The sequence below is a fragment of the Bidens hawaiensis genome, unplaced genomic scaffold (assembly GCF_021521415.1).
Source record: "Bidens hawaiensis isolate Kalapana, Puna unplaced genomic scaffold, B.hawaiensis_p1.1 tig00001575_1, whole genome shotgun sequence".
Taxonomy (NCBI): domain Eukaryota; kingdom Viridiplantae; phylum Streptophyta; class Magnoliopsida; order Asterales; family Asteraceae; genus Bidens; species Bidens hawaiensis.
In genome coordinates this window covers 2,301,789-2,308,574 of record NW_027491088.1, presented here as the reverse complement: position 1 = coordinate 2,308,574, position 6,786 = coordinate 2,301,789, and positions in this window count along the sequence as shown.

Below are 6,786 nucleotides of genomic sequence, written 5' to 3'. Positions count from 1 at the left end.
TCGCCACGGGATGATTTAAGATAAATCACCCGCCAAAAAAAAGGCTCCGCCACAGGATGATTTAAGATAAATCACCCGCCAAAAAGGCTCCGCCACGGGATGATTTAAGATAAATCACCCGCCAAAAAGGCTCCGCCACGGGATGATTTAAGATAAATCACCCGCCAAAAAGGCTCCGCCATGGGACGATTTAAGATAAATCACCCCGCCAAAATAGGCTCCGCCATGGGATGATTTAAGATAAATCACCCGCCAAAATAGGCTCCGCCATGGGATGATTTAAGATAAATCACCCGCCAAAAGGCTCCGTCATGGGATGGTTTAAGATAAATCACCCGCCAAAATAGGCTACGCCATAGAGTGGTTTAAAATAAACCATCAGACAAAATACTCCGCCTTGAAACGATTTAAGATAAATCACCAGCCAAAAGCAGGTCAGACGGGATGATTTAATATAAACTAATAGCTAAACTGTGGCTACAATTAATGAAATCACCCGCCCAATACGCGGAATTGTCCACAAAAGTAAACCAAACCAACGAGGAAAATCGGTGGAAAACAAATAACATGCATAATCAAAAGCCCATAATAAGTCCACAGCCTCCACTTCTTGAAAGAAGGGCGACTATGGACTAGGGGGACTTGTAGAGTTAGGGTATGAAACCCACTATTTGACAAGTATAACACTAAATGCATTCGCTGGGCGGAACACTAGGCGCCAGGGAGTCACTAACGTCGGGCGTAGTGCATGGCGCGAAGAGTGTAACCAAATATAACTTTTCCTGACACCTCGGGAATGGTAATGCAAAGGTCCCACCAACATGGACAGAAGGATGGTAACCCACATAGGGATAAACACCAAACCAATGGGGATTGGACAACACATAAAGGACGGTACAAACAGTACAACCACGTTCCTGTCAAAAGACCATGATGCCCACCAACTTCCACCAACCACCACGACCACACGAGTGGGGAATATTATTGGTGGAAAACCTGACAAGGTGGTTGGTCACACTCTCTCTCATTCGGCTATAAATACTAATGAACCTCCAAATGGTAAAGGATATACTTTCTCCTACTATAACTATCAAATTACATTCTCTCATACTATCAAGTACTGATTCTCACACCGGAGGGTGGTTACGAGAGAATCCCCCCCCCCCCATTCCTCGTAACGAGCTCACGGTGTTCTATTTTGCAGGTTACACTTGTCTGCGTCAAGGAGGTTTTATAACTCATCGTGTAGAATACCTAACCATTACCCTCGGACTAACGTGTTAGACCTTGATGGGTGGATTCGTGTTTCTTCAGTGATCCTTAATCGTATGTACCAATAATTTTTATTTACATAACGTATGTTTAAATTAAGCTCTTATATATTGTAATCTATTAGTATTAGAATATGAACTAAACAGTACCTAAACACCTCCCATCTATCCATTTTTGACAAATGCTACAAATAAGAAAACTTATGAACGTATTGTACAATATATCACAGACGGATTAATGATCTAACAAAAAACAAGTATCGCGTTATAAATTATCACGCCGCCACATTGTGTTTGTATCCAAGCTTCCTGCTAGTTATCATTAAATGGATATTCAAAGTTATTATTATTGATATTACAACCCAACCCATGGTATTTAAGTAATTACCCTTTCTTCAAATACTCCCCTCGACCTTCCTCATACTCAACCTAAAAGTTGCAAAGCTTAATCAACCGTCTTTCTCTTGTGCTCTTCAGCACCATCACCGTTCTGGTCTACATCGCAGTGTTGCTCGATTTTATTATTGGGATCCGTGATTTATTTATTTATTTGTCTTATTTTTTAGTAAATGTCATTATGTTTCTATTAGATATTGGAGCCCATTAAGGGTTAACCCTCTAAAGTTTTGTATTAGGATTCCGATCTATGCATACAAAAAATATATTAACTATGATATCAGAGTGTTACAAATCTTACTTTTTTATTCGTATCTTGATTAGTGATTAATGGTGTGAACCAAATTTCTCAATTTGGTAGATTACTGGTGTGAACAACTTTATATGCTTAAACGTGTACCATGCTAGTTCTAGAACTTATATGCTAGTGTGTGTTCATGTTTTGTATAGTTAAAGTTGAATTAAAAAACCAATTCTCACAAGTTAAATTAAGGACTTGTTTTCACAAAGCTGAATCCAGGAAATTTGGTTATCATCGATGATAACCACGCTTCGTTTTGTTGATCATCAGAATTTGTTTGGTTTACTACTGAATTATTTTTTTATGTACGCATATACATACTTTTTATAACCATTCGTATTTCTAAATACGTAAATATTATTCATTATGTAATATAATCGTGTTTCTAAATACTTAAATATTATTCATTATGTAACTATATTACAATCAATCAATCAACCATACCCAGTGGGATCCCACCAATAGCAAGCTATAAGTAGGGTCTGGGGAGGGTGGGATGTAGACACACCGTACCTCTATCCAGATGGGATAGAGAGGTGGCTTCCAGGGAGACCCTCGGCTCTAAAAACATATGTTTGAGGGAATATAAGAGGAAATTAAAGTTTAACATTAATATAATTAGTAATAGCCCGTAATAAAATTAAAACTACTAATAAATAAAACTATATAATATACTCCCTCCGTCCCAATTTAAATGTCCTAGTTTGACTTTTCAAGTCTTTCTTTTACAACTTTGACCGTAAATATTTTTGTTCGTATCATATAATTCTTGATGAAAATTATATGAATGGATTGAGTTTTAAATGTATTTTACATTGATATAATTTTCATCAAGTATTATATGACACGAACAAAAATATTTACGATCAAAGTTGCAAAAGAAAGACTTGAAAAATCAAAATAGGACATTTAAATTGGGACGGAGGGAGTATGACATTAAAATAGCATAATGGTGTGTGACCAAAATAAGGTAAAAAATAGCCCCTTTAATAATTCATATCGCCCTAAAAATCCTTAGCTTTAATTCTACGTCTCCAAGAACTCCCATCCTCAACCATGTCCTATGAAAGGTTTAGGTCTATCAAATCCTGCCTAATCCATCTAGGTCGGCCTCTACCCCTCCTCCCAAGTCAATCTAGGTCGGCCTCTACCCCTCCTCCCCTCTATAGTAATATTTCCTACGATTCTAACAGGATTCGTCGTCTGTCTTCTCTTCACATGACCAAACCATCTCAAGACTTTAATTCTATGTAACTATATTACGTTATAATATTATCATCATATGATATTATCAAATAACAAAGAAAATTATAAATTTAGAGTGTATTTAGAATAATTTGTTTGATCTAAAGTCTAAACAAGGGGTGTGCACGGTTTCTATTGTGTCGTTTTTGGCTAGAACCACACTGATAGGAATATCACCGGTAACAAATAGAAATTTAATTCGAATATAAAACGAATAGAACAACGGATCGTTTTCGGATACAGACACACCACCGAACCAAACCGAAGGGCGTCTAACACGCGTTTAGGATACTGAAATCACCACCTAAACTTAGTGATTAGATTCCAAAAATCACCATTCAAGTTGCCACACTTGAACTAGCATTGGAGAATCAATTTTACATAAAATCCATTGAGAAAAATCAACCATAAGTATTTTTAACATAAATCATCTCTGCCTTTTTCATTCTACCATAAGTTCGTATATATAGGAATAATAAGCAACCTCCCACTGCCCACGTACACTAAACTAAAAAGGAAAAACATGTGTGGAAGTTAACTGCCACAATTCAAGACTTAAATAAACACAATTAATAAAAGTAAATAAATTTAGAATACTTAAGGCTAGCTCCATGAGTTGCCTTCTACATTGCCCTCCGATATCGGCCGGGCTGCATTGGTTCTGGCCCGACTTCAAGAACCACAATTCTTACGACTAGTGATCGTCGGCTCGTGAGATGGCTATCACAAACCAAAAACCAAAACTTTTGTTTTTGGATTTTTAAAACAATTCAGATTCGGTTTCAATTTTTGTCATTTGAGCTTGAAAACTTTATGCCCGAACAAAAAGTTGGTAAAAAATAATGAATTCAGGTAAAAAGACTTTTGTTAATTATCAACTAATTGGTTATTAACTTATTATTCATTTGGTAAAAAAATATTTGAGTTATATATTTATTAGATTCTTAAAATTCCTTAAATAAAAATCTATATATTCGGTTCAGTTTGATTTATTCAGTTTTATTACATGCACAACCAAAACCGAACCATAAACGGAAAATCAAACCTCGATTTTTGTTTCGGTTTGAGTTTTTTGATTTTTTCGATTCTGGTGGATTTTTCGGTTTGCACACCCTAATCTAAACTAGTTGCATTTAAGATATATTTTTTTTAAAAGAACTATTTATAGAAAATAAAGATGAGTGAACTGAAAAATCATGTGAACTATAACTTCTTAATCTTAAAATCATGTTTTACTTAACTTTTTTATTAATTACAATTTTAATGCCATTAAATGCCAGTAAAATCATGTAATGCAATAATTCCCCAACAATTCTTTCTAATCTTTTTATTCTTATTTTCCAAAGGCAAATTTATGTCCTAACTTTGTCTTCAATTCATATTTACATATTAAAAGACTTTATCTTTGTTAATGGGTCACAAACATCAGATCAACACGTTTAATATATAACCAGTTTTAAATAATCAACTGTGAAAAGCGTAGACACCGTTTATACCTATTGCTATGAATATAACGTAATACAACTTTTAACCGTCTATCTTGCACTTCAAATAAATGTTTATATATATTTATAATTTATTAGAGCATGTTTGAATTGAGTTTGAAAACTGCTTATTGGTTTATTGATTTTTTCAAAAAGTCATTTTGAAAAGCCATGATTTAGGGTTGTTAGAAAATTGTTTTTTGACTCTATCTAAAAACTAAAATAAAAAGTTTTTTTTTAATGGGTAAACATTTTTTAACTTATTGGCTTTTTGAAAAAGCCAATAAACTAAGGGATTTTTTTTAATGGTAAAATTAAAATACAAAGGACAACAAAAATGAGAAGAGTGAGAAGGAATTCAGTCCATTGATCTTAGATTTGAATGACTGTGATTAATTTAATAAATAAAAATTGATGAAAAGGGCATTAAGGTAATAACTCATATTTGTTGACTTTCTCTCTCCACATGCAAGGCACATGCCAATTCCCCCATCATTTTAAAATGTCCATAACTTTTTCATACGACATTATTTTTTAAAAAAAAATTCACCATAATAATAAGCGTTTTTTTATCTTTAATATGAGTATCATATTGTTATATAAAAATAAAAAAATTAATGAGTTTTTTAATTGTGTTTTATTGTTTTTCATTGTGTCATTGTGTAATATATTGTTTCCACTGTGTTTTACATTTCAAGTCATTGTGTTATATATGTTCACCATTGTGTGTTACGTTTTAGGCCATTGTGTTATACGTATTCGCCATTGTGTCTTACATTTTAGGTCATTGTTTTATACGTATTCACCATTGTGTTTTACGTTTCAAGTTATTGTGTAACATGTATTAATGGCGAAAAAAGACACAATGATGTGCGAAAAGACACAATGAACAAAAAAGACACAATGACGAAAAAAGACACGATGATAAGCGAAAAGACACAATGGTGTGCGAAAAGACACAATGAAGAAAAAAAACACAATGACGAAAAAAGACATAATGGTGTGTGAAAAGACACAATGACGAAAAAAGACACAATTATAAGCGAAAAGACACAATGATAAGCGAAAAGACACAATGGTGTGCGAAAATACACAATGAAGAAAAAAGACACAATGACGAAAAAAGACACAATGATAAACGAAAAGACACAATGGTGTGCGAAAAGACACAATGAAGAAAAAGAACACAATGACGAAAAAAGACACAATGATAAGCGAAAAGACACAATGGTGTGCGAAAAGACACAATGTTGTGTGAAAAGACACAATGACGAAAAAAGACACAATTATAAGCGAAAAGACACAATGACGAAAAAAAGACACAATGATAAGCGAAAAGACATAATGGTGTGCGAAATGACACAATGATAAGCGAAAAAACACAATGGTGTGCGAAAAAAGACACAATTATAAGCGAAAAGACACAATGGTGTGTGAAAACACACAATGACGAAAAAGACACAATGATAAGCGAAAAAGACACAATGGTGTGCGAAAAGACACAATGACGTGATTTTTGTTTTAAAATTTATATAACAAAAATCATACTCATATTAAAGATAAAAAAACGCTTGTTATTATGATGAATTTTTTTTTTAAAATATCTTACGAAAAAATTATAAATGTTCTAAAATGATGGGGGTATTAACATGTGCCTTGCATGTGAGGAGAGAAAATGTATACAATTACCTTTATACCCTTTTTCCTTTGGGTCTCACTTGGCACATGTCTATTATTTATGGCTTCCCACACTTATCATTTTTATAACCCTTTGTAGAATAACTTGACTCTTTTTTTTTAAAACATGTCTCATTAGCAAGTTACTAGAGAAAAAAATACAAAAAGTTAGGAAAAGAAATAGAAAGGTTACACTGATCAAACCTGTCATCCCAAGTAAGCGTATTAAGCTTCAACATGGTTCTTGATTTAAATTAAAGACACACACCTTGATTTCAGCAACGACGTCATCGGCTTTCGATTAACATTGTTAAAAATCTTATCAATTAATTGTTTTCCATAAATATCAAAGGGAGACCATACGAATAGTGTGAATAAACTTATTTACTTAGATTTTATTATTTTATTATCC